This window comes from Chiloscyllium punctatum, chromosome 22 (genome assembly GCF_047496795.1).
Source record: "Chiloscyllium punctatum isolate Juve2018m chromosome 22, sChiPun1.3, whole genome shotgun sequence".
NCBI classification, from domain to species: Eukaryota; Metazoa; Chordata; class Chondrichthyes; order Orectolobiformes; family Hemiscylliidae; genus Chiloscyllium; species Chiloscyllium punctatum.
In genome coordinates this window covers 30,172,408-30,184,470 of record NC_092760.1, presented here as the reverse complement: position 1 = coordinate 30,184,470, position 12,063 = coordinate 30,172,408, and the positions used below count along the sequence as shown (strand labels likewise).

General features: G+C 43.8%; 1 protein-coding gene across 10 annotated transcripts in view; it reads right to left on the bottom strand.

The window, feature by feature from the left end:
- Nucleotides 1-12,063, bottom strand: part of dgkza (diacylglycerol kinase, zeta a) — a 790,120-nt gene that overhangs the window by 397,458 nt on the left and 380,599 nt on the right. For 2 of the 10 annotated variants that reach the window (XM_072591936.1, XM_072591934.1), the window contains exon 1: nt 10,477-10,610. The exons of 5 other annotated variants lie outside the window; for them this stretch is intronic. The gene's annotated coding sequence lies outside the window, so the exon portion shown is untranslated. Of the gene's footprint in view, nt 1-10,476; nt 10,612-12,063 lie in introns of those variants that run through there. 3 more of the 10 variants (XM_072591937.1, XM_072591933.1, XM_072591935.1) reach the window with 3 other exon arrangements.

Below are 12,063 nucleotides of genomic sequence, written 5' to 3'. Positions count from 1 at the left end.
ACCAGGGACCCGGGTTTGATTCCAGCCTCGGGCAACTGTTTGTGTGGAGTTTGCACATAATCTGCGTGGGTTTCCTCCATGTGCTCCAGTTTCCTCCCACAGTCCAAAGGTTTGCAGGTTAGGTGTATTGGCCATGCTAAATTGCCAATATAGTGTTAGGTGCAATAGTCAGGGATAAATATTGGGTAGGGAAATGGGTCTGGGTGGGTTACTCTTTGGAGGGTCGGTATGGACTTGTTGGGCCGAAGGGCCTGTCTCCATACTGTAGGGAACCTAGTCTAATTACGCAATCTTTCAGAACTTGTCGGGCATTACATATTCAAATGTTTAAGTGCTGCATATATTTAATTAAAACTGAAGCATTTGCCAAACCTTGAGCTAATAGATTTCTCATCCACACATTCTAGTGACACCACTTGAAAACCCTCCAGATTTCATGTGTATGCTAACAACACTCAGCTCTGCCTCATCACTTGCTCTCTCACTTCCTCCACTACAGCTGATTGGAGCATGCAGCATGACCAATGTCCAGTCCTAGGCCTGTGGGAATTTTATCCAAGCAAATACCAGGAAGACCATCACAAATTCTGTCCCATTGTCATCAACCTCGTCCTTCTCCTTGGCCACTGTTTAAGACTCGGCTATTTGGAACTGCACCTTCTATTGAAAAGTGAACTGAGCTTTTTTTAAAAATTCATTACAGGAGGAGGGTATCGCTGAATTGGCCAATATCGATTACCCATCATATTGCTGTGGTTCTGGAGTCCCGTGCAGGCCAGACCAAATAAGCATGGCAGTTTCCTTCTCTAAAGGAAATCAGTGAACCAGATGGGTTTTTCCAACTATCAACAATGGTTTCATGGTCATCACTTCACTCTTCATTCCAGATTTCTCTTTTACTGAATTCAAATTCAACTATCTGCCATGATGGGATTCGAACCTGGATCACCAGAACATTACCTGGGTCTCTGGATTAACTAACAATGATAATACCACTAGGCTATCCCTTCCAGGCCCATCTTCCACACATAGGTCTTCTACATCAACAATCTGACCATTGCAGGAACATTGCCCACTTATGCTTGTGCCTATCAACCTTAATGGTACACTCACACACGTCTTTGCTACCTAAGATTTCAACTATTTCCAAGGTCATGTTAGTGAGCATTCCATCCTCTACCCTCTGTAAACATCAAGTCATCCAAAACCCTATTGCTAACCTGCTTGAAATCTCACTCATCCTATCATCCGAAGGTCCACCAATCTTCAGCTGCTTCATCAATGACCTTCCCTCTGTCACAAGTTCAGAATTGGGGATGTTCACCAATGATTACACAGTGGTCAGCACCATTCGTGACTCCTCAGATATTGAAGCAGTGCGTGCTCAAATGCAACAAGATCTGGACAATATCCAGGTTTGGGTCGACAAGTGGCAAGTAACATTCACACCACACAAATGCCAGACAATGACCATCATTCAATATACACAATATGCTCCTTGACATTCAACGATATGACCAACACGGAATCCCCCACTGTCAACATTCTTAGGGCTACCATTGACCAGAAACTCAACTGACTCACCACGAAAACACACAGTGGTTACAACAGCAGGTCAGAGACTAGGGATATTGTGGCGAGTAACTCACCTTGTGACACCCCAAAGTCTATTCACCAACTACCAGGTACAAGTCAGTAGTGTGATGGAATACTCCCCACTTGCCTGGATATGTGCAGCTCCAACAAAACTCAAGAAGCTTGACACCATCCAGGACAAAGCAACCCACTTGATTTGTAACATACGTACAAATATTTAATCCCTTCACCACCGGCATTCAGTAGCAGTGTGCACTATCTACAAGATACACTGCAGAAGTGCACCATTCCTTAGACAGCACCTTCCAAAACTACAACACTTCCATCTAAAAGGACAAGGGCAGCAGGCACTTAGGAACACCATCACCTGTAAGTTCCCCTCCAAGCCACTCACCACCCTAGCTTGGAAATCTACTGCCATTCCTTCATTGTCACTGGGTCAAAATCCTGGAATTCCCTCCCTTCTGGCATTGCGGGTCAACCCACAGCAAGTGGACTGCAGTGATTCAAGAAGGCAGCTCACCACCACTTTCTCACACGCACATAGGGATGGGTTACCAATGCTGGCCCAGCCAACGATGCCCAAGTCCCCCAAATGAATGAATTTTTAAAAATTAGCTGATCGATATTGAATGAGGAGCATCTAACACTTAAAGTCTTCATTATGGCATTAAATTCACCCCTTGTTATCTCCATGATCTCCTCCAGCCCTACACCCTCCCAGATCTGTCGTCCTCCAGTTCTGACATGCCAGTAGAGACACAGCTATTAGTCAAGTGATCTGAAACACCTTTACGTATAAAATTTTATTTGATTTAATTTTTTTGTTACTTTAAAGGCATTAAACTTGCGTATGTCAATAGACAATTTTAGAACATAGAACATAGAACAATACAGCGCAGTACAGGCCCTTCGGCCCTCGATGTTGCGCCGATCAAAGCCCACCTAACCTACACTAACCCACTATCCTCCATATACCTATCCAATGCCCGCTTAAATACCCATAAAGAGAGAGAGTCCACTACTGCTACTGGCAGGGCATTCCATGATCTTACGACTCGCTGAGTGAAGAACCTACCCCTAACATCAGTCCTATATCTACCCCCCCTTAATTTAAAGCTATGCCCCCTTGTAATAGCTGACTCCATACGCGGAAAAAGGTTCTCACTGTCAACCCTATCTAACCCCCTAATCATCTTGTACACCTCTATCAAATCACCCCTAAACCTTCTTTTCTCCAAAGAAAACAACCCCAAGTGCCTCAGCCTTTCCTCATAGGATCTTCCTACCATACCAGGCAACATCCTGGTAAACTTCCTCTGCACCCGTTCCAGTGCCTCCACATCCTTCCTATAGTATGGCGACCAAAACTGCACACAATATTCCAGAAGCGGCCGCACCAGAGTCTTATACAACTGCAGCATGACCTCAGGACTCCGGAACTCAATTCCTCTACCAATAAAAGCCAGTACGCCATATGCCTTCTTCACTGCACTATTTACCTGGGTGGCAACTTTCAGAGATCTGTGTACATGGACACCAAGATCCCTCTGCTCTTCCACACTACCAAGTAGTCTACCATTAGCCCAGTAATCCATCTTTTTATTACTCTTACCAAAGTGAATCACTTCACACTTAGCTACATTGAACTCCATTTGCCACCTTTCTACCCAGCTCTGCAGCTTCTCTATATCCCGCTGTAACCTGCCATATCCTTCCTCACTGTCTACAACTCCTCCGACTTTCGTATCATCCGCAAACTTGCTCACCCAACCTTCTAACCCTTCCTCCAGGTCATTTATAAAAATGACAAACAGCAATGGTCCCAAAACAGATCCTTGCGGAACACCACTAGTGACGGCACTCCAAGATGAATCTTTGCCATCAACTACTACCCTCTGTCTTCTTCCAGAGAGCCAATTCCTAATCCAAACCTCCAACTCACCCTCAATGCCATATCTCTGTATTTTCTGCAGTAGCCTACCATGGGGGACCTTATCAAACGCCTTACTAAAATCCATATATACCACATCTACCGCTTTCCCCTCATCTACCTCCTTCGTCACCTTCTCAAAGAATTCAATAAGGTTTGTGAGGCACGACCTGCCCTTCACAAAACCATGCTGACTATCCTTGATCACATCATTCTTATCCAGATGTGCATAAATCCTATCCCTTATAATTCTCTCTAAGACTTTGCCCACAACAGAAGTGAGACTCACTGGCCTATAGATTCAAACTTTTTAAAAATTTATTCAAGAGATGAATATCACTGGCTGGACGAGTATTTATTGCCTTTCCTAGTTGTTCTTGAGAAGATGGTGGTGAGCTGCCTTCCTGAACTGCTGTAGTGCATATAGAACATTGAACATTACAGCGCAGTACAGGCTCTTCGACCCTCGATGTTGCGCCACCCTGTGGGAAGCCCATCTAACTCACCCATAATGCCTATCCAATGACCATTTAAATGCCTGTAAAGTTGGCTAGTCGACAACTGTTGCAGGCGGTGTGTTCCATGCCCCCTACTACTCTGAGTAAAGAAACTACCTCTGACATTTGTCCTATATCTATCACACTCCATTTAAAGCAATGCCACCTCATGTTGGTCATCACCATCCAAGGAAAAAGACTCTCCCTGTCTATCTAACCCACTGATTGTCTTATATGTCTCAATTAAGTCACGTCTCAGCCTCCTCCTCTCTAACAAAAACAGCCTCAAGTCCCTCAACCTTTCCTCATAAGACTTTCCCTCCGTACCTGGCAAATCCTAGTAAATCTCCTCTGAACCCTTTCCAAAGCTTCCACATCCTTCCTATAATGTGGTGACCAGAACTGCATGCAATATTCCATGTGCGGCCACACAGAGTTTTGTACTGCTGCAGCATAACCTCATGGTTCCAAAATTCAATCCCTCTACTAATAAAAGCTAACACACCATATGCATTCTTAACAGCCCTATCAACCTGGGTGGCAACTTTGAGGGATCTATGTATATGGTCACACTGATCGCTCTGCTATCTACACTACCAAGAATCTCACCATTCGCCCAGTACTCTGCATTGCTGTTCCTCCTCCCAAAGTGAATCACTTCACACTTTTCTGAATTAAACTCCATTTGCCACTTCTCAGCCCAGCTCTGCAGCTTATCTATGTCCTTCTGTAACTTACAACATCCTCCGGCACTATCCAGAACCGTACAGACCTTTGTGTCGTCAGCAAGTTTACTAATCCATCTTTCTATGTCCTCATCCTCATTATAAAAATGACAAACAGCAGTGGACCCAAAACAGATCCTTGCGGTTCACCACTAGTGACTCCAGAATGAACGTTTCCCATCAACCACCATCCTCTGTTTTCTTTCAGCTAGCTAATTTCTGATCCAAACCACTAAATCGCCCTCAATCCCATGCCTCTATATTTTGTGCAACAGCCTATCGTGGGGAACCTTATCAAACACCTTACTAAAATCCATGCACACCACATCAATGGCTTTACCCTCATCCACCTGTTTCGACACCTTCTCAAAAAAACTCAATGAGGTTTGTGAGGCACTACCTACCCTTCAGAAAATTGTGCTGACTATCCTTAATCAATGTTGTAGGTAGATCCACAATGTTGTTGGGGTGGGAGTCCCCAGGGTTTTGACCCAGCATCAATGAATGAATGGCGATATACTTCCAAGTCAGGATGGTGAGTGGCTTGGAAGGGAACTTGCAGGTAGTGTTCCCATATAACTGCTGCACTTGCACTTGTCCTTCTAGATGGAAGTTGTAATGTATTTGGAAGGTGCTGTCTAAGGACCTTGGGTGAATTGCTGCAGTGCATCTTGTAGATAGCGCACACTGCTGTTGTTGAGCGTCAATGGTGGAGGGTGTGGATGTTTATGGATGTGATGCCAATCAAGTGGGCTGCTTTGTCCTGGATGATGTCAAGCTTCTTGAGTGCTGTTGAAGCTGTACCCATCCAGACAAGTGGGGATTATTCCATCACACTCCTGACTTGGGCCTTGTAGATGGTAGACAGGCTTTGGGGAGTCAGGAGTTGAGTTACTCACAGCAGTATATCTGGTCTCTGACTTGCTTTTGTAGCTACTGTGTTTCAGTGATGAGTACAGCTGAGTTCCTCATTGAATTAATTCATTCATTCTTGGAAATCTTTAAAAATGCATTGGAATATCTTTTCCAAGTACCATTTTTAAGTATCTCAGATTGAAAAACTAAAAAGTTTGAATTCAGTAAGTGTGCTGCAAACATTTTGTGAAAACTAAGACTACAAATTTCAAAAGCTCTGTGGTAGTGAAATGTGCATTGACGTTTTCTGAGATGGGAAGTGAGCAATTTGATTACAAAACACAAAGGAAAATCTGCATCTGCTGTAACAAACTACAGTGAATAGAGGAGGAGGAGAGGAAGAGAAATTCCATATTCACAATTATTCATTATTCAAACTAATTATCCATTTGTACTATTGAGCCAGGAAAAATAAGCACTAAATCCTTATGCCTGTAATATAGCCATCCTAATCACAAATGCACATGCACGTGTGAGTGAGACAGTGATATGTGTGAGAGACAGAGGCACAGAAAGAAAGAAATAGCCTTTCCTCCTGTAATATGAGGAATCTTAAGCAGAATTCCAGAAAGGAGGCTTGTCTCTGAGGAAATAGGCTGAAGATGGAAGCAGCTCAACAGGCCAACTTGGGAATAGTCAACAGAGGCAATTTCCACTGGGTCAGTCAACTGGTGTGGAAACCAAGGAACCTTGTATTTCTTGCTGCTGTTCCTTGGAGAAAGCTGGTGCAGATTGGACAGGAGTTGGTGGAGACTTGTGGCAGAGAAGTGTAACAATTCACTAGGAAGGTGGGTTGGGGGGAATGAAAGGATTCAGGGTTTAAACTAGTAATTTAATGGGAACAAGGGGTAGCTGGAATAGGAGGAAATAATGGGAAGGGATTCGATTAGGAGACATCAGTGGAGTGAGACATGGAGCAAGGCAGAAAACAATTGGAGAGAAGATGGGAAAGGAACAAAGTAGGGTGGAAAATAACCCTACAACTCTTACCGTAATATAGTGTGTAATCATAGCTTGTACTTTTCCCCACCACATAGTACCATATTGTCAATATGTCTATGCAAAATAAATTACTTAAAACTTTTCTTTAGATTTATAACAGGTCATTCAATACAACTCATTTGTGCTATTTATCCTCTACATCACACCCTAGTTCATCCTTCAGCAGCATGTCCTATTCCTTTCTCCATCATCCACTTAGTTAATTTCTCCTTAAACACCATCCATGCTGCTTGCTTCATCCGCTCCTGTGGTGGTAGCCTCTGCCTTCTAACTACACTGTTGGCAGATAGATTACAGCTGAATGTCTTATTGGGTTGATTAATCACTAGTTTAACGCCTCTGTACGAAGTTGCAAAGCTAGTGAACCAAATGCCTCAAAAAGGATACACAGTTGTAGCTCTGAACAGCAAGAAATTCCAAAGGCCTTCACGGCTGGTGAAGCACTTTGGACATTAAGGAAACACAGCAACCAACATATGCACAGCAAGATCACACAAAGAACAACTTGCAAACGACCAGATTTTGGTAGAGGTTCAATCTTGGCCAGAATCTGCTCTTTTTCATAAGATCAACACAAATATCCACCTCATACAGTCAGAGAGCTGTACAGCACGGAAGCAGACACTTCAGTCCAACTCATTCGTGCCGACCAGAAACCCTAAACTAATCTCGTCCTATTTGGCAGCATTTGGCCCATATTCCTCCAAACCCTTTCTACTCATTACCCATCAAGATGCCTTTGAAATGTAATTGCACACACCATGCTCTGTATGAAAATTGCCGCTTAGGTCCCTTTTAAATCTACCCCCCTCCCCCCACCCCCCCACCACCCCACCTCACCTGAAACCTACTGATGATTACAGTTGGGAGCTTAGATTAGATTAGATTAGATTAGATTACTTACAGTGTGGAGTTGAATATCTCTTCCAAACATTAGCACTCCTTCCTACTGGGGATGCCAAAACTACATGTGCTCATGACCCAGGATGAGACTTTAACCAACAACATTCAGACTTAAGAGTACAGCCTTAAAACTGCAAACATAGTGTATCATTAATGTTGGAGAGACTCCTCTTGTGAGACAGTGATAGTGACCACACTCCTGGACTGGAAGGCCCAGGTTCAAGTCCCACCTGCTCCAGAGGTATGCAATAACATCTCTGAACAGGTTGATTAGAAAGATAGGTTGAATTAAAAACAAAGGAATAACAACAAATAAGGCATCAGAAGTTAGGCAATTTTATACTTGGCTTTTAAGAGCCTGAATATTGCTGGGGGTAGAGGAGATGTAGGGGGCGTGGAAGAGGGAGAGAGGGAGGGAGAGAGGGAGGGAGAGAGGGAGGGAGAGAGGGAGGGAGAGAGGGAGGGAGAGAGGGAGGGAGAGAGGGAGGGAGAGAGGGAGGGAGAGAGGGAGGGAGAGAGGGAGGGAGAGAGGGAGGGAGAGAGGGAGGGAGAGAGGGAGGGAGAGAGGGAGGGAGAGAGGGAGGGAGAGAGGGAGGGAGAGAGGGAGGGAGAGAGAGAGGGAGAGAGGGAGGGAGGGAGGGATGGAGGGATGGAGGGAGGGCGGGCGAGAGAGAGAAACAGGAAGACAGAGGGAGAAAGAGAAAGAAAATACGAGTTGGACAGCTGAGTTGCTGAAAGCCGGGATTAAAAATGATGTTTTGTGTCCTGAATCCAACACTAAGAGGAGAGGATGAAGGGAAAAAAAAGAGAGACAACCTAGAAAAAGCAAGTCAACAACCAGCTCCCTGTGGGTAGAACACACGAGGTACACCACATTCTCTGCCATGATTGATGAGATTTTACAAACGGAAAATGGAATCAGACAGTCTTGGATATCCTGTCTGAAGCCCTTCACCCTATCAGTTAGACCCATACTCTATGCCACATGCTCTGCAGCACTTGGTGACTATACTATGTGTTCAAGGATTATGTCATGGTGGGAACAAACCTTGTCTATATAACAGTCAAATAATGGTCAATCACAAGCTGTCATAAAGTGGCTCTGCCAATGGGGAGATTACGTCTCAATCCTCTCTACAGACAGGCTGAAGATCTGATCAGATATGGGGCAGGGGAGTCAGACTCTTGCACATTACAGCACAGAGACAAAACAATTTAAGATTATGGGGAATACAAAGACCCAATAAACCAGAGGGTCAGTATTGCCAAAAGACAGCCTGCTAAAATCCATTGTTAGCATCACTGTTCCTACTGACATTGGAGGTGAAGGTGGATCTGCGTTGATGTAGACACTTCATAAGTTGCATCCTGACCACATGCTGTCCAATTGCACCCTTCTGGAAGGAAAATGATTATCATTGTGTGTACAATTTTGCAAGCTAACACCACAAGGTGTCCTTGTTATGTGGAAAGAGGGGAAGTGACATTGTTTAGGGATGGAGGAGAGCGTATTTGTTTGTATTGTAATTTTTTGCCTGGTGCACCTCTTGTCACATACATGGCCCATAAAATGCTTGATCTTCTTATCCAGTAGATGTTTGTGCATACAATTCCAGCACAAGGCTGATCAAATGTCAAAGCTACGTGCAATTACAGAGTAGAAATTAATTGATTTCACTTTTAGTTCTTAAATTCAGATGGCCATCTGACAATGCTGCACTCAGCCCAATACCTTAAAAAAATTAACTCCGCTCACAGGAAGCACTTATGAATCAGGTAGTTCACTACTTAAATATCTGGGTGAAGACTGCATGACTTCCATGCACATTCTTTCAAAGTCACGGCTACTGTTAAACACACGTGCATTAAAATATACATTACATTGCAGGTATAAATGAACTAATTTTGGCTATACATATATATATATAAAGAGAGCGAGAGAGAGAGAAATACAAAGGGATCTTCATTTGAAATTAGTTCATTGTGTTTCCACATAATATGCATATTTTCCCACAAAGGTGTTGGCTCACTTGCGGTTGGGGTTAAACAACCAAATCATTGGCAGTCAGAGCCTTTTTAGAACCTGGCCTTATTAAAAATTTGGAAATTGGCTCATGGCTATTGGACTTTGGGGAGTGTAATGTTTCTGCCCACAAGGTTTGAAGCGAGTCACAAGTAGGAATCACAGACACAATTCCTCCTCTTCCTTTCCCAGTCCTTGAGACCAATTGTAAAACGCTCTCCATAGCCCCTTTTGGAATAAGGGGGTGTGGGTACCTGAGACCTACCATTTTGCAACATTGCGAGTGGCTTAGTTGAGCAATGTGGACCAACCAGCTGGGTATCAGTGAAAGCTGCAGTACACAGATAGGCAGGTTGACTGGAGAGATTTAGTTTAAATCGAAACACCATCAACCTTTACTGCTGTCACTTTAACATGAGAGGGTGAATGGAGGAAGCTGACTCAGTCAACCCAGTTAAAGGTAGTGGGGATCAGATCAGGCATCGAGACATAGCATTCCCAACACCCAAACCTCTACTTCCCATTCCTCGTTGTAACAAATTACAAAGACTAGTGAACATTTTCAAGCCCAGCCACCACTGTCAGGATGTGTTTAAGCCATTTACTGGTTCTGTTAAAATTGGACAGCTGTAACCCCTGCAGCTAGCCCTCAAAAACCCTCAGTGGATGGTGGGGCTGTTGACATTTGAGAATCCACTTCAAAATCATTGAGCAACAATCCAGACACTGCAGCCTTTGAGGGAACTGAAAAGAATAAAATGCAGCAGCACAGTTCAAAGTTGCTTCAGCTCCAGCAAGAGTCAGATAGAAAAAAAAGCCTGGCTTATTTGCACTATCACAAACAACAGATTAACAAGATAAAAAAAAGTCTTGAAATACGACCTGCGAGGCCACACAGACGCTGACTCCAACCAAATAATCCTTCAGCGCACACTCACTGACTGGTCTGTGGGAAAGGCTGGAGGGTAAAGCTGAGAACAGGAGAGGAGGAGAGGGGTGCAGAGGACTGCTGGCTGTGCCCCCCCGAGGGAAGCTGTTTAACATTGATATCAGCTGAATGAGCGTACTTCCTCTACAGAGCAACTGAGCTATTACTGTTCGCGCTCGCTCTCTCTCTCTCTATCTCTCTCTCTCTGGCTTGGCTTCCGAGCACAGTCTGTCAGGCAGAGTTGAGCTTTCTATTTTCTCTACCACTACAGCAACCGAAAGCACCAATCCCAAACCAATTGTTTAGAAACTATTGTAGAAACTATTGTTCCCCTCCTCATCCTCATGGTAGTGTGCACAGGGGTCTTGCTGCTGACACAGTGCTCGGTCTGTATGCCTGTTATGGTTTCTTTTGTGACAATTGCATTTCAGATTGGCACATATTATAGAGAAAAAAAATTGATTTCTGTTTCACTCTATAATCTTCAATTTAAAATGTGTTAGAAAGCACTTTCCAAATACATACCTCCAAAGCATTTTTTGGGGGGATAAATGACACAACCTGATCTCAAGCTTTACACCATTTTTAATTTCTGAATAAAAAAGGTTAATCGCTTGGCTTTCGAAATCGAGATGCAGATTTATATCTCAAAAAATGCACAGTGGGCAGGTAACGATGGACACTTGACTTGGGTTCAAACTGAAGCTTCACAAACGTCAGCTCAGAAATTAGCACAGCCAACCTTCACCAAGGTCAGGCAGTCAATCAGCAGATCGGGCTAAGCTGATCTCAGTAGGTCGAACGCAACTCACATCTACATGTGAAAATAAAAAGGCGCTGGCAAGATTACCCTGCTGTCGACAGAAATAGACCCAGTGGTGAACACCACCCCACGCAGTGCCAACCACAACCAGGCAAAACAGCTCCCTGACATTCACAGAGGATCAGCACTGGCCTTAGAACGGCCCCATCAAGTTGCCAATACTTTCAACATAGAGGGGAAAATACTGAACAACTGGCATCTCACTACAATGGATGAAATAGCTGCGAGATAGAGTGCATGATACTGAAGCGCAACACATGCAAACAACATACTCATTGAAGAATAGAAGGCAAAGACCCTGCATTTATATAGCACCTTTTGTAATATCAGAGTGCCAAAAGCAATTTGCGCCTGGTGACAATAATTCTGATGTATAGCCACTGTTGCAGAAGAGGGAAGAATAAGGTCTGAAGAGGAATTTGTTTTATATTAAGGGCAGTTCACCCATCTCCAACAGCTTGCAAAAAGAAACAAGCTTAGCGTGCTCGTGTTTGCAAAAACAAAAGGGAATGTAATTAAAGACAGTTCAGCCAAAAGTTTAATTTGGCTCCGGACTCTGTAGCTGAATTGTTTCTGATAATGTTTCAGAGTCAATAATGTTCAGAGGCCCTGCTTGGAATGTTCGCCTGGAGTAGATGGTACTCTTGAGAATAGCCAGCAGTAGTTCAACTGCACTTGTGCTTTCTTTTCCTTCAAAAATCTAAACATTGCATGCAAT